The 16042-nt window shown below is 43.1% G+C and overlaps 1 non-coding gene and 1 pseudogene across 1 annotated transcript; both read right to left on the bottom strand.

Moving 5' to 3' along the window:
* Positions 1 to 3745: 3745 nt before the first annotated feature.
* LOC138084535 (large ribosomal subunit protein uL11-like) lies at positions 3746 to 4237 on the bottom strand (annotated as a pseudogene).
* Positions 4238 to 6781: 2544 nt separating this feature from the next.
* On the bottom strand, positions 6782 to 6855 carry TRNAT-AGU (transfer RNA threonine (anticodon AGU)). Its single transcript has one exon. It is a non-coding gene; the product is annotated as a tRNA-Thr (tRNA).
* Between the last annotated feature and the right edge of the window lie 9187 nt (positions 6856 to 16042).

The following is a 16042-nucleotide window of genomic DNA, read 5'->3' as shown; positions in this document are numbered from 1 at the left end:
AAATGGTTGATGGTAAATTTTTTAAACCATGTTTTTTTTAAGTGTTTTTTAAATGCATCATTAGAGATCTGAGTTCTGCTAGGGGTTCCAACACTGACTTCTGTGACCTTCAGGAAGGCACTCTCTGGAACTCAGGTCCTCTTCCAAAAAATGAGAGGGGAGAAGAGAGGATAATAAAAACACCAGCCTCGGTGTGGGGCAGACACATGCGACCGTGCAGGGTGAACAACTGAATGCTCTGCAAATAGTAGATGTCCTCGCCAACTCAAACCGTGGTCTCTGAGGTGACTTAATCGTAGGTTTTTTTTTAAAAAAAAAAACCAAGGTCTGTATTAAGTGCCAGAACCTTACAGAGGAAAGAACAACAGCCTGCCCTCAAACTACTCACAGTCTAATGGAAAAAATTAGAACAGAACTAGAAAACAATTTACCATGTGTCACAGGTCAGTCTAACATATAACAGATTCAAATATACACAACTTGATTCCCTATTAATGGGATGAAGGCTGGACATACACAATGACTGGTTGTTTGGGTAAATCAACAGTCTCAAATTAGAGCACAAGTTTAAATCTAGATAATCTTTTCCAGGTGTTTAGTGTAAAAAGGAAAAAAAAATGTGTGTGCGTGTATACTTTCGACCATAGACTTTTGCTTAGATGCATTTTAACTGATATTTTAATTCTTTAATTAGTTTATTAATGTACTGATTAATTAATTACATTTAATCAACTTGATTCCCATTTAAACAAAAGAAGCCCCAGACAGCTGGAACAAAGAGCACTCCTGCTGGCTGGACCACAGTCTACAAGGAAGAAAGCCTGAAGTGTGCGGGTTGATGGAGACCAGTCTCCATCCTCTGTTGACACAATTATGTCTCCATAAATATTATCCACAGCCATGCCTGACTATCGTGATTAAGCTTTGGTTTTCAGTTCTTAAAAATATTTTTTTTCCTGGAGTTAATAATTTTAAAAAAATTGGGGAGTGCACACTTAGATTTCCAGGTCCCTATAATGAACTTTCTCTACCATCATCAAAAGTGTAGATATTTCCTATGTTAATTTCGTCTGATTTCTTGGAGACATCCCTTCCGGGGCCTCTGTCCTCCTGCCCCAGTGCTGACTGATTACTCTGGAAGGCCTGCAGCCAGGTTATGTCACCCTGGGATTTCCTTTCATCATTATCATGAGTATTCTCTTCACTTCTCACCTCTGTTGAATATCCTGTTTCCAGGATCACATGTCTTCTTGTTTCTTGATTTATTGTCTCATTTTGGCATACCACATCCTCCAGTCGTTTCCTGAGAAGGGGTACATAGGTAGAAAGTAAAATTTTTTAAGATTTCACACATCTAAAAATGTGCTTACATTACTGAATTAACAATTTGACTAATTCATAAAGTTATAGGTCATAAATAATTCGAAAACATTCCTCTGCCATCTTCCAGAATGCCTGACGGAAAGCATGGTACCATTCCAACAACTGTTCCTTTGAATGTTAAGTGCTTTTTCCCTCAGAAGGTTTTAGTAACCTTTGTCTACTTACTCAACAAGCTGAAATATCTGATTTCTTTTCCATCCACTGTTGACATCACTTTGCTCACAAAGGTCCGTATAGTCAAAGCTATGATTTTTCCAGTAGTCATGTACAGATGTGAGAGCTGGACAATAAAAAAGGCTGAGTGCCAAAGAACTGATGCCTTTGAACTGTGGTGCTGGAGAAGACTCTTGAGAGTCCTTTGGACTGCAAGGAGATCAAACGAGTCAATCATAAAGGAAATCAACCCTGAATATTCACTGAAAGGATTGATGCTAAACCTGAAGCTCCAATGCTTTGGCTACCTGATACAAAGAGCCGACTCATCGGAAAAGACTCTGGTGCTAGGAAAGACTGAGGGCAGGAGAAGAAGGGGGCAACAGAGGATGAGATGTTTGGACGGCATCACTGGCTCAATGGACTTGAGTTTGAGCAAACTCTGGGAGACGGTGATGGACAAGGAAGCCTGGCAGGGTGCAGTCCATGGGATCACAAAGAGTCGGACATGGCTGAATGACTGAACTGACGGATGTTGGGCACTCAGTGGGCTTCTCATTCTGGAGATATATTTCATTCAGTCCTGATTTGACTTTTTTAAGTTTTCCTTTTTCAGCTGTGTCAGGCCTTAGTTGTGGCGCACAGGCTCCAGGAAACATGGGCTCTGTAGTTGCAGCACTCAGCGTTAGTTGCCCATGGCATGTGGAATGTTTGTTCCCCAAGCAGGGATGGAACCCATGCCCTCTGTATTGGAAGGTGGATTCTTAACCACTGGACTCTTAGGAAAGTCCCCTGGTTTGATTTCTTGAAATATCCCTTTGATGACTGCTTTCCCTCCACTTTTCACACTTTTCACATCTGCTCTATTTCTCTGTAACTCCTAAGATGAATGTTAACCCTTCTGGGTTATTTCCAGTTTTAAAAAATCTTTTCATGCCCATTTTCCAGCTTTTTTTTTTTTCTTCCTTTGGCCACACTATGCAGCTTGTAGGATCTTAGTTCCCCAACAAGAGATCAAACTCAGGCCTTTGGTAGTGAAAGTGAAGTGTGCTAACTAATGGACTGCCGGGGAATTCCCCAGCATTTTTGTCTTTATTTAATATAAGGATAAGTCCTTTACAATACTGTGTTTCTGCCATACATCAACATGAATCAGCCACAAGTATCTGTATGTCCCTTTCCTCTTGAACTTCCCTCCCACCCCATTCCACTCCTCTAGGTTGTCACAGAGCGCTGGTTTGAGCTCTGAGTTACACAGCCAATGCCCACTAGCTTTCTACTTTACATATCACAATGCATATGTTCCCATGCTACTCTCCCCATCGTCTCACCCTCTTCTTCCCCACCATGTCTTCAGCTCTGTTCTGTCTCCACTGCTGCCCTGCAAAAAGGTTTACCAGTACTGTCTTTCTAGATTCCATATAGAATGTTAATATATGATATTTGTTTTTCTCTAACTTATTGCAATTTGTATAATAGGCTCTAAGTTTGTCCACTTCATGAGAACCAACTCAAATGCATTTTTTTTAGCTAAGTAATATTTCCTTGTATATATGTACCACAACTTCTTTATCCATTCATCTGTCAAAGGACATCTAGATTGCTTTTATGTCTTCAGTTCAGTTCAGTCGCTCAGTCATACATGGAACAACAGACTGGTTCCAAATTAGGAAAGAAGTTCGTCAAGGCTGTATATTGTCATCCTGCTCATTTAACTTTTTTCATGTCCTAGCTATTGTAAATAGTACTGCAATGAACACCAGGTACATATGTCTTTTTCACTTGCGGTTTCCTCAGGGTATATGCCCAGTAGAGGGATTGCTGGATCATATACTTTTACTGCTAGGTTTTTTTTTAACAGCATCTCCATAACTAGGCTCTGTAAAAGTGAAATCACGCACTCATATCCCACTCTTTGCAACCCCATGGACTGTAGCATACCAGTCCCCTCAGTCTATAGAGTTCTCCAGGCAAGAATACTGGAGTGGGTTGCCATTTCCTTCTCCAGGGGATCTTCCTGACCCAGGGATTGAACCCAGGTCTCCAGCATTGCAGGCAGACGCTTTGCCGTCTGAGTTTGACTGTATAAATTTGCATTCCCACCAACAGTGCAAGAGGTTCCCTTTTTTCCACAGTCTCCAGCATTTATTGTTTATAGACTTTTTTTTTTGGTTGTCAAATAATCCTTTTTCTTTTTCCTTTGCCATTCTTAACTAGCTGAGCACCCCACCGCACCACTGTTGATGTCATCTATGATGTCATGAGGTGGCAGCCAGCAACATTACAGCCCATAGACTGGGCAGTCCCCAGGATCTCTTTAATGGTTCCAGAAAGTTCTCTAGCTAGAGACTGATACCGCATATATGCTGGGCAATGTTGATGATATCATCAAAAGTGGTTTCCACTGTGCTTAATGTTTTTCTGCTTCTTTCTGTCTCTTGGTGGTTCCTTGAGGGCTTTGATGATCAGGGCAGAAACAGAAGGTACTGCCTCAATCTGGGCCTGTCTGAATCATCAGTTTCACTGTACTCCTCAGACCCTTCCAATCACCAGTTGCCTTGGTGACGTCATCACCGACCTTTTTTGGAGACAGGCCCAGGGGACCCATCTTGGGAGCCAGGGCAGACGTGGCACCTACTTCCCCACCAGTGTACCTCAGGTATACAGCTTTGATCTTGTTAGGGTCGAACTTAAATAGCATCGTGGAGGCGGCTGGTGTCAGATGAACCTGGATTCAGGAGGACCAAAGCAAGTCGCACCTTTGCCTCCTCTGAGCCGAAAGGTATTGTTTGTAGGTTTTTTGATCATGGCCATTATCACCAATGTGACATGATGCCTAATTATAGTTTTGACTTGCATTTCTCTAATAATGATGTTGAGCATCTTTTCATGTGTTTATTAGCCATCTGTATGTCTTCTTTGGAGAAATGTCTGTTTAGGTCTTCTATCCACTTTTTGATTGGGTTATTTGTTTTTCTGGTATTGAGTTCCATGACCTGCTTATATATTTTGGAGATTAATCCCTTGTCAGTTGTTTCACTCAGCTTTTCTTTTTTTCTAAAGGATATTTTCTCAATTTTATCTTCTAACCCTTTGTGGGTTTGGGTTTGTTTTTTTTAAGTATTTATTTATTGGCCAAAGGTTTTAGTTGCAGCAGTTGGGATCTTAACTATCGCGCGTGGGATCTAGTTCCCTGCCTAAAGTTGAACCTGGGCCCCTACCCTGGGAGCACAGTCTTAGCCACTGAACCAGCATGAAAGTCCTGTAGCTCTGTGACTGCAGTTATTGGTTTTCACATTTTTAAGATGTTTTACTCCCTGATTTTTTATACCCGGTTTTATTTCATGGATGTAACATCAGCTTCATACCTGAGAATATTTACCATCTTTTAAGTTGTATTTTCTTTTGTTCTAGTCTGTGCTGTTCCTGTATTCTCCAAGGTCCTTTGTTCTTGTTTGTCTGGTCTTGGTCTTTCATGTTAGAGACTTTCTTCAACTATCTGGTGATCCTTGACATCCATTCACATTTCCAACTGAGGCACTAAAACTTTCTGGACACTCTGTAAACACAGAGTGAGACGGGGCTTCTCAGTTGCTGGACCTTACTGCAGTGAGCTGACTTTCACTGTGGACTCTCAGCTCTTAGAGTGGTTGAACAGTGGTTCCCCAAAAGACATATCCACATCCTAATCCCCATAATCTGTGAATGTGACTTCATTTGGAAAAAAGAGTCTTTGCAATTAAGGATTTTAAGATAAGACCACCTTGGATACTCTGAGTGGGCCCTGAACCCAATAACAAGTTGTCTATAGGAGACACCCAGAAGAGAGACACAGAGAAGAGAAAGTTATGCGAAGATGGAGGCAGACTGGAGGGATGCTGCTACCACCCAAGGAATACCTGGAGCCACCAGAATCTGGAAGAGGCAAAGAAAGAAATGCTCCCTAGAGCCCCTGGAGGGAACATGGCCCTGGCATGTTTTCAGACTTGATTGATTTTGGACTTCTGACTTCCAGAACTGAGAGAGAATAAATTTCTTTGGTTTTAAGCTAACAAGACTTTGTTATAGCACCCTTAGGAGACTAAAGCACAAGTTGGAATCAAGATTTCTGGGAGAAAATTATCAATAACCTCAGATATGCAGATGACACCAGCCTAAAGGCAGAAAGTGAAGAGGAATTAGAGAGCCTCCTAATGAAGGTGAAACAGGAGTGAAAAAGCTGGCTTAAAACTCAACATTCAAAAAACTAAGATCATGGCATCCAGTTCCATCACTTCATGGCAAATAGATGGGGAAACAATGGAAACAATGACAGACTTTATTTTCTTGGGTTCCAAAATCACTGTGGATGGTGACTGCAGTCATGAAATTAAGACACTTGTTCCTTGGAAGAAAAGCAATGAAAAACCTAGACAGTTGTATTAAAAAGGAGAGACATTACTCTGCCTACAAAGGCCGTATAGTCAGGGCTATGATTTTTCCTGTAGTCATGTATGGATGTGAGAGCTAGAAGGTTGAGCACTAAAGACTGAAGGCAGAAGGAGAAGGGAAAACAGAGGATGAGATGGTTGGACGGCATCACCGACTCAATGGACATGAGTTTGAGCAAGCTCCAGGAGATGATAGAGGACAGGGAAGCCTGGAGTGCTGCAGTCCACGGGACACAGAGTCAGACGTGACTGAGTGACTGACAACAGGACACTAACAATATCTGCAGGTATTTCTTCATGAGATGGTCAGTTTTCCCAAAGGATCCTCCAATATGCTGACCAAAGAGCATTAATCTGCTTAGGACACTCTTAGGGCCAAGTGTGACAAAGGGGCCAGGTTTCACTATATGCTATGTAGTTGTGTTTCAGCTATGCTTAGCATCCCTGAGTTCAGATAATATACCTTTCAAGAAGGTGTATTAATCATGGTTTTACATTTTTTCTGTATTTACTGATGCTTTGACATCTCGGGGCCTTTTCAGCCTAGGGCAGACTGCCCCTCTGAATGCTAAAGAAAGTGAAAGTGAAGTCGCTCAGCCGTGTCCGACTCTTCGCGACCCCATGGACTATATCCTGCCAGGCTCCTCTGTCCATGGAATTTTCCAGGCAAGAGTACTGGAGTGGGTTGCCATTTCCTTCTCCAGGGGATCTTCCTGACGCAGGGATTGAACCCGGGTCTCCCGCACTGCAGGCAGACGCTTTACCCCCTGAGCCACCAGGGAAGCCACCAAAATAAACTCATTGTCACTTCTGAAAAGCACCGCTGGGACTCGAACCCAGGATCTCCTGTTTACTAGACAGGCACTTTAACCAATTAAGTCACGGCGCCAAAGATTCTGAATGCTAACCAATTCTTAAAAGATACTAAGTCATTCTGCCAGTGCACCTTTTATAAAACCACCAACCAATCCAAAACCCTTACTCCAAACCACCTAATTTATCAAGCTCACAATTAAAGTCACTATTCCTTTGTCCTATACAATGGAACACAATAGAAAGGAATGAACTGTTGCTATGTGCCACAATGCTGATGAATCCCAAAAATAAGAAAAAAGCTGAGCAAAAGAAGGTAGGCACTAGAGGACGAGCTGCATGATTTCATTTAAAGAAATCTATAAAAATGCAAAACAAAGATGCCAGACTGTGGTTGAAGATGGGAGAGCTGACTGCAAAGAGGTACAATTAGAACCAGGTAACCAGTTTTCTTGCCTGGACAATCCCAGGGACAGAGGAGCCTAGTGGGTTGCCGTCTATGGGGTCGCAGAGTCAGACACAACTGAAGCGACTTAGCAGCAGCAGCAGCAAACTGGTTCACAAAAAAAATTTTAAAGCCCTCATTTGTGGCACTCTACCAATTTCTGCGGTGTAAATGTTCCCACCATGGCCACTTTTGAGCTGCTAATGTGATACCGCTCAATGTAAACCTGAGAAGAGATGTACATGAAACTGGTTCTCCTGAGCGGGTGCTAGGGTACTAGTCAGCCTCATCACACCACTACAGAGGGGAACAAAGGCGATGAAAATGTCTCGTACCTTGTCCTGGTTGTAACATTTGTCAAATCTTTCCAAACCGTACCCTTAAAATGGATGCACTTTATTGCTTGCAAGTTATACTTTAAAAATTGACTATAATGCTTCAAATGAAGTTATCAGCAAAGACCACAATGCCCAAAAAGAAAGGACTGGTCATGTTATTGTCTATCTTCCTGACAGAATATGATGCAGCCATTCAAACAATTTATCAGATTTTAGCAACATGGCAAAATGCTTTGCTATGTTTTGTGAAAAAGGCAAAATAGGAATTTTATTTTTAGCTTGTGTTCGCCTATGCAAATTCTGCAGGCAGAATGCTTGGCTTTTTAAGTTAGTTTCTTTTGTATTTAAAGGCAGCAGATAGCAAAATGGTTTGAGTCCAGAATCTGCAGCTGCACTGCCTGGGTAGGCAAATCCCAGATGTTATTTTGCAGGTGGGTGACCTTGAGCAATTAACCAAACTAGTTTTGAGTCTTGGTTTTTTGACTGTAAAAAGGGCATAATAATAGTTCCTACCTCACAGGATTATTCTGAAGATTAAATGAGTTAATATATGTAAAGATCTTAGAATACTACAAAGAGCAAGGCTTTATAAAGATTAGCCATTACTCTCATGAGGCAATGTTACTGTTTGGACGATAAACTTACTATATGGAATACGGGCATTTATTAGATGTCAAGGAGCAGTGGTTCACAACTGCAGGGGTAGGAGAGCAATTTTTGCAGACATTTCAGGATTTTATTTATTTATGGTTGTGCTGAGTCTTCGTTGCTGCGTCTTCTCCAGTTGCGGCAAGTGGGGGCTACTCTCTGGTTGCGGGGCTTGGGCTTCTCATTATTGCGGTTTTCTCTTATTGTGGAGCTCGGGTTCAGTAGCGGCTGCTCATGGGCTCTACAGTGCTGGCTCAGTAACTGCGGCTCATGCAGTCAGTTGTCCAACCGATGGCAGGTGGGATCCTCCAGGACCAGGATCAAACCCATGTCCCCTGCACTGATAGGTGGATTCTTTACCACTGAGTCACCAGGGAAGCCCTGGAGAGTTATCTGATGGTCAGGGTTGGGGACCGGGGTGCAATACTGTACGTTAGTTAAAAGATCCTCAGTGCACAAGACAGCACCCCCACAACAGAGAATTATTTGGTCCAAACCATTAATGGCTCCAAGGTTGATAAACCTTTAGTTATAGTCTAATAGGGGACAAAGATATTATACTCCATCCCCGACATGGGGATCCTGAAAACCCTTGTAAATCTAAAGTGCTTACATTGGGAGCATTTTTTGTTCTGGATGGGCTCCTGGATGGCAACTGGTCACCACAAAGACCAAAACATAATTAGAAGCTCGGAATTTTCAGCCCTACCTCTTACCTTCAACTTCTCTAAATAGGGGAGAGGGTAACAGTTGATCACGTCTACGTGAAAGTTGCTCAGTCGTGTACGACTCTTTGCGATTCCAACTCTCCAGGCCAGAATACTGGAGTGGGTAGCCTATCCCTTCTCCAGCGGATCTTCCTGACCCAGGAATTGAATCAGGGTCTCCTGAATTGCAGGTGGATTCTTTACCAACTGAGCTATCAGGGAAGTGTGGTCTACACGAGGAAGCCCTTATAAAAATCCTTAACAGTAAGGGGTTTGGGAGCTTCCAGAGGAGTGAATACACCCTAACAGTAGCTCCTGTGTTCAGACCCTCCCAGACCTCCCCCTATGTATGTATCTCTTAATCTGTATCCTTTAAAATGTTTTAATTGTATTATTCATTTCGCTGCACTGGGTCTTAGTCCTGGCATGTACTACCTTTAGCTGTGGCATGTGGACCTAGCTCCCTGACGCAGGGTAGAACCTGGGCCCTGCACTAGAAGCATGGAGTCTTAGCCACTGATCACCAGGGAAGTTCCTAAAAAATACTTGTATTTCGTTTTGGCTGAGCTGGGTCTTTGTTGTTGCATGGGCTTTTCTCTAGTTTGCAGAGTGGAGGCTACTCTGGGTGTTGTTGCCAGGGCTTCTCATTTCAGTGGCTTCTCTTGTTGCAGACCACAGGTTTACAACAGAGTTGCGGTTCCCACACTGTAGATCACAGGCTCAACAGTTGTGGCGCAGGGCTTAGGTGGGATGTGGGATCTTTCAGGATCAGGGATTGAACCTGTGAGCCCAAGGAAGCCCCATCTGTATCCTTTATCATATCCTTTAATGCACTGGTAAATTTAAGTGTTGCCCTGAGTTCTCTGAGTCACTCTAGCAAATTTAGAGATCCCAAGGAGGGGTCATGTAAGTCTGATTTGTAGTCAAGTCAGAAGCTGTGGGTAACCTGGGGGCCTACTACTTATGATTGACATTTGAAGTGGGAGGTGATCTCGGAGTTGCTGTGTTGTGCTCAGTCGTGTCTGACTCTTTGTGACCCCATGGACTGTAGCCAGCCAGGCTCCTCTGTCTACAGAATCTCCCACTGTGCCCAAGAATACTGGAGTGGGCTGCCATCCTTACTCCAGGGGATTTTCCTGACCAGGCAATTGAACCCATGTCTCCTGCGTTTCCTGCAGTGGCAGGCAGATTCTTTATCACTGTGCCACCTGGGAAGTACCAAACCCTTAACCTGAGGGAGCTGACTCTATCTCCAGGTAGACAGCATCAGAATTGAGTTGAATTGACCCTCACTGTCAGAGAATTGCTGGGGTGGGAGGGCGGGGACGGGGAGACTCCCACACATCTGGTATCAGAAACCTCTAAGAATAAAGGAGACACACAAGACAGCTTGCCTTTTCTTAAAACAACGAAGCATATAGTCAAAACTGAGGATGTACTCAACTAAATAAAGAAAAAAAGAATAGAACATTAGAAGGGTGCTGCCCAGAACACAGGATTCCCTGTAACACCTGGCCAGGAGGAGGGGCCTCAGTGAGCCTCAGGGTTTGTGATCCACTGGGCATACTCAGTGATTTTCAATTTTTACCTTATTTTATTGGTACATTTTTAAAAAGCTTAAGTCAACGTTAAAAGCCTTTACTTACCTCTCCATCTGCATTCCAAGCATGAAAACCCAAATGGAGTCAGTTCAAATATGTTTAGTACATATACTACTTTTTAACACAATCTGACAATGATATCAAGCAATTAAAAATTCTAAAAAGTACTTTTTTGGGGGGAGGAGCAGGGTTTACCAAAATGTTACATAGTGATACTTTGATTTTCATTTAAAATTGAACTATGTTGAGAAATATCAATAACCTCAGATATGCAGATGACACCACCCTTATGGCAGAAAGTGAAGAACTAAAGAGCCTCTTGTTGAAAGTCAAAGAGGAGAGTGAAAAAGTTGGCTTAAAGCTCAACATTCAGAAAACGAAGATCATGGCATCTGGTCCCATCACTTCATGGGAACTAGATGGGGAAACAGTGGAAACAGTGTCAGACTTTATTTTCAGGGGCTCCAAAATCACTGCAGATGGTGATTGCAGCCATGAAATTAAAAGACGCTTACTTCTTGGAAGAAAAGTTACAACCAACCTAGATAGCATATTGAAAAGCAGAGACATTACTTTGCCAACAAAGGTCCGTCTAGTCAAGGCTATGGTTTTTCCTGTGGTCATGTATGGATGCGAGAGTTGGACTGTGAAGAAGGCTGAGCGCCGAAGAATCGATGCTTTTGAACTGTGGTGTTGGAGAAGACTCCTGAGAGTCCCTTGGACTTCAAGGAGATCCAACCAGTCCATTCTAAAGGAGATCAGCTCTGGGTGTTCTTTGGAAGGAATGATACTAAAGCTGGAACTCCAGTACTCTGGCCACCGCATGCGAAGAGTTGACTCATTGGAAGACTCTGATGCTGGGAGAGATTGGGGGCAGGAGGAAATGGGGACGACAGAGGATGAGATGGCTGGATGGCATCACCGACTCGATGGACGTGAGTTTGACTGAACTCTGGGAGTTGGTGATGGACAGGGAGGCCTAGCGTGCTGCGATTCATGGGGTCACAAAGAGTTGGACACAACTGAGTGACTGAACTGAACTGATGTTGAGAAATACACCAATATTTCACTGGTATTATAATTTGGGATTACAGGTGATTTCTGCTTAACTCTTCACGTCTTTTCAAATTTCTCCAGTAAGAAGCGTGTATTATTTTGATAACTAGGAAAAGAACAAAGGAGCCTCCCCTAGTGGCCCAGTGGTAAAGAACTGCCTGCCAATGCAAGAGACCCCTGGCCTGGGAAGATCCCATAGGCTGCCGGGCAACTAAGCCTGTGCGCCACAACTACTGAGCCTGTGCTCTAGAGCCTGGGAACCGCAACTATTGAAACCCGTGCACCCAGAGCCCATACTCTGCAACAAGAGAAGCTACCACAATGAGAAGCCCGTGCACTGCAATGAAGAGTAGCCTCTGCTCACTGCAACCAGAGAAAGTCCCAGCACAGCCATCCAGAATACAATTATAAAAAAAAAAGGAAGGAAATAATGGAGGACTGAAAATGAAAGGAGAAAGCAGCTGAGGGTGTGTGGTCTGGCTCCAGGCTCGCTCTCTGGTCGATGCAGGAGAGGGCAGGGGTAAGGCTCTACTTCCCGTGGACAGTCTGGTCTACTTCCCCCCATCTCTCGGAGGCCCTGACTCAGGATCCAGGGAGCTTTTACCTCTATATTCTTGCCTTTGTTCTTCTTCCTTCTTCGTCCCCAGGATTGAATCCCTTTCTGTTGGGGGTGGAGGGGATACAATTTTTTTAAAAATCACCTATTTGCAGAAAATTGTTGATAGTGGGTTGGTTGTGCCAGGCGCTCCAGGGCCCTTGCCCTTGAGCATACAAAGCTTTCTTCAGACTTTCCCTCTACCCATTTTCCTTGATTTTTAAGAACTAATTTTTGATCACAAAAGTAATACCTGTTCACTGAAGAAAAACTGGAATCCACAGAAATAAAAAAATGAATATAAAAATCATCTGTAATCTGCCACCCAGAGGTAGACATTATTAACATATGGTTTATACCGTCTCAGTCTTTTTCCTATTCGGATACACTGGTTTAATACAGGTTTAATACACTTCTCTTCTTGGAACAAAACAGGACATCTATATAATATCTGCAAAACTTTTTTTATTGAGGTATACCATGCCTACGTTCAGTGCAAAAAATGTGTGACTCTTAAGTGTACCTCTTGATGAATTTTTCACATAAATACCTACAATATCTTTACTTGTTTTCTGTATTTAGCAATCTATTACGAACACTGCCTATATTATTAGATGATCTTTAATGGCATAATTTTTAATGGCTAACTACAATAGTCCACCACAGTAATGTATTGTAACTTACAGCAACACAAATTTATTCTCTTCCAGTTCTGAAAGAAGGTTAAATGAGTCAGCAGATTTGTGTTCCTGGGGCTTTGTTGGTGCTCGAGTGATTAAAATTTCACCTGCCAGTACAGGGGGTGGGGAAGCTAAGATCCCACAACCCTAGCAGTCAAAAAGCCAAAAGGGAAAACAAAAGCAATACTGTAACACATTCAATAAAGACTTTTAGAAAAAGAACTGTTTTCTTCTGGGAAGCTCTAGGGAGAGTCTGTTCCTTGCCTCCTCCAGCTTGCAGAGGCTGCTGCCATTCCCTGGCTCATGGCCCCGCATCACTCAGGCCTCTACCTCTGTCATCACATCGCCTTTTCTGACACTCATCCTCCTATCTCCTTCTTCGAAGGATTGTGATTACAGTGGGTCCACAGAGACAATCCAGTTCCCACCACAATCAACCTCAACCACAGCTGCAAAGTACCTCCTATTAGGTAAAGTAACATTTTCTTGGGCTCCAGGGATTAGCATCTGGACATCCTTTAGAGAAGACATTCAGACCACCACAGCTATGGACACGCCCCTCCCCATTTCTTTTTCTACTTCTGTTCCTTCTCCTCCCTCTCACATTTACTGCCCACTAGTTTTTAACACCATTCCAGTCCCCAAATCTCTTTATTGCTTTTGTTTCCTATGTCCTTCAAGACATAATTTATTCTTGGGAGCTCGATGATTGTTTCTGATCTATTGGTTTCTAACTTATTTCCCCAAGCTCCAGCCTTTCTCCCAGATCCCAATCAAGAATGTACAGTCTCTGGGAATTCCCTGGCAGCCCAGAGGTGAGGACTTTGCACTTCCAATACCACGAGCCCAGGTGTGTGTGTGCACGCGCATGAGAGAGAGAGAGAAAAAGAGAGAGAATGTAGTTTTCCTTGGCTGTCCCCTTATGACCTTAAAGACTAAATGTTTCTGAAACTGGATACATGACCCCTCCCCCATCCTCTACCCCACCTTCCTGCACCAACCTGGCTCCCATATAGGATCTTGTTAAAGTGACTACTCTCAAAAATATTTAAGGCTGAAGACTGGGGATTCACCTTGCATTTCTCTTCTATTTAATCAATCACTAAATCCCATCAATTATTTTGTGACTTAGCATTCCTCTAATATTCACCTAATATCTTGGTTATTGCTAAAGTGTATAATTACACTTTCTCCCCATCAAAATCATACTGCTTTTATGGAGGTGGACTATCCTTTCCTCCAGGAAGTCCCCTGTGACTGCTTCTTTCTAGGATACCATCTTCCCACTTCTAGAGGAAAAACCACGTAATTAAATGTCCACTATGTGCTCAGATTTTTCAACCATTTTAAAATTTAATCTTTACTTATTTAAAAATATTTATTTGGCTGCACTGGGCATGCAGGATCTTTAGTTTCCACATGTGAACTTCTTAGTTGTGGCATGTGGACTCTATTAATAGCTCCCTGCACTAGACTCTGAGCTTCCAGTACTCAAAGTCTTAGCCACTGGACCACCAAGGAAGTCCCTAAAACTTCATCTTTAAAGTAATGTTTTTAATGTATACAAATGAGGAAACTGAGAAGCTAAGTAACTATGCAAAGTAACAAAACTAGTAGATGGTAGAAAGTGAACCCCAGCCTGACCAACTCCAATGCCAAGCTTTTTGCCTCTACTCCACCATCACCTCCTTGGCGTTGATGCCCATGATTCAAAACTTGACTGTTCATTAAAAGCAACTGGGAAGGGTCTTCCCTAATGGTCCAACGCTTAAGAATCCACTTTCTAATGTAGGGAGGGGACACAGGTTTGATCTTGAGTGGGGAACCAAGATCCACATGCTGCGGGTGATAAGCCTGCATGCCGTATCTAGAGAAAAGCCCCCAGACGCCACAATTACAGGAAAGCCTGCATGCCGCAAGGAAGGCCCAACACAGCCCCCCTCACGCTCCCCCCAAAACACATCGCCTGGGGAACTGATTCTTAAGTCCCATACCAGAGCTACTAATAAGGTTCTCTGCAGGTGGAACCCAAAAGTCTATTTTTAAAAATTTCTATACTCATGACATATTACTTATTACTAACTAGGTATGCTTAACATACACGCCTTATTCCATCAACTAGTGGAGGAAATACTGTCCTATTCATCTCTGTGACCCATCCAGTACCATTATAGAACAGGCACTGGAAAATATCTGTTAGTTGTTGGAGTCCCCTGGCGGTCCAGTAGTGAAGACTCCACAGTTCTGCTGCAGAGGGCACAGGTTTGATCCCAGATCAGGGAAGATTCCGCTCCCCCACCCCCCAAAAAAATCCCTGCTGATTCTTTACTTTTAAAAATATGTATTTGTATTTACGGCTGTGCTGGCTCTTCACTGGCATGCACAGGCTTTTCTCGAGTGGTGGTGAGCGGGGGCTACTCTCCAGTCGCAGTGTGCGAGTCTCTCAATGCGACGGCTTCTCTTGTTCTCTGTGGAGAAGCACGGGTTCTATGTACATGGGCTTCAGCAGTTGTGGCTTGGTAGTTGTTGCACACGGGCTTAGGTGCCCCTCAGCATGTGGGATCCTCCTGAACCAGGGATCAAACCAGTGCCCCCTGCATTGCAAGGCAGATTCTTAGCCACTGGACCACCAGGGAAGCCCTCTGTTGGTTATTTATATGCTAAAAAATTATAAGGTACACTGTGAGCTATATTGTTATAAGAGTTCAAAGGATAATAGTAACAGTAACAGCTAGCGTTTACTGAAACCTCATCATATGCCAGGCCCTCACTGTTCTAAGAAATTCACAAGTATTAAACTTCTTAGGACTTTGCAATAATCCTATAAAGCAAGATCAGGACACAATCTGCAGGGTCCCTCATTAAAAAATTATTAAGAATTTCAACATGGTGACAGCGGAGCATTAAACCATAGTGAGGGGCCAACATTTCTAGGCACATGTGTGGCTGTACAGGTCTCACACCCATAAACCAACCCTGGCTAAAACTACTATCCCTATTTTACAGCTGAGAAAACAGACACAGAGGCATCAAATAAGCATTTCCAAGATCACAGTTAACAAGTGAAGATATAAATGTGCACTATCTTAGAGAAGGCTTCACTGCAATCTATTTATGAAGTTCTCCAATCCTTCAAGGTTCAGCTCAAAGACCCTTTGTCTAAGTATTCTCGTAAGCCAGAAAAAATTCTCCT

The sequence above is a fragment of the Capricornis sumatraensis genome, chromosome 8, assembly GCF_032405125.1.
Source record: "Capricornis sumatraensis isolate serow.1 chromosome 8, serow.2, whole genome shotgun sequence".
Classification (NCBI taxonomy): Eukaryota; Metazoa; Chordata; class Mammalia; order Artiodactyla; family Bovidae; genus Capricornis; species Capricornis sumatraensis.
The sequence above is the reverse complement of the archived record's forward strand: the minus strand, read 5'-3'. Positions and strand labels throughout refer to the sequence as shown.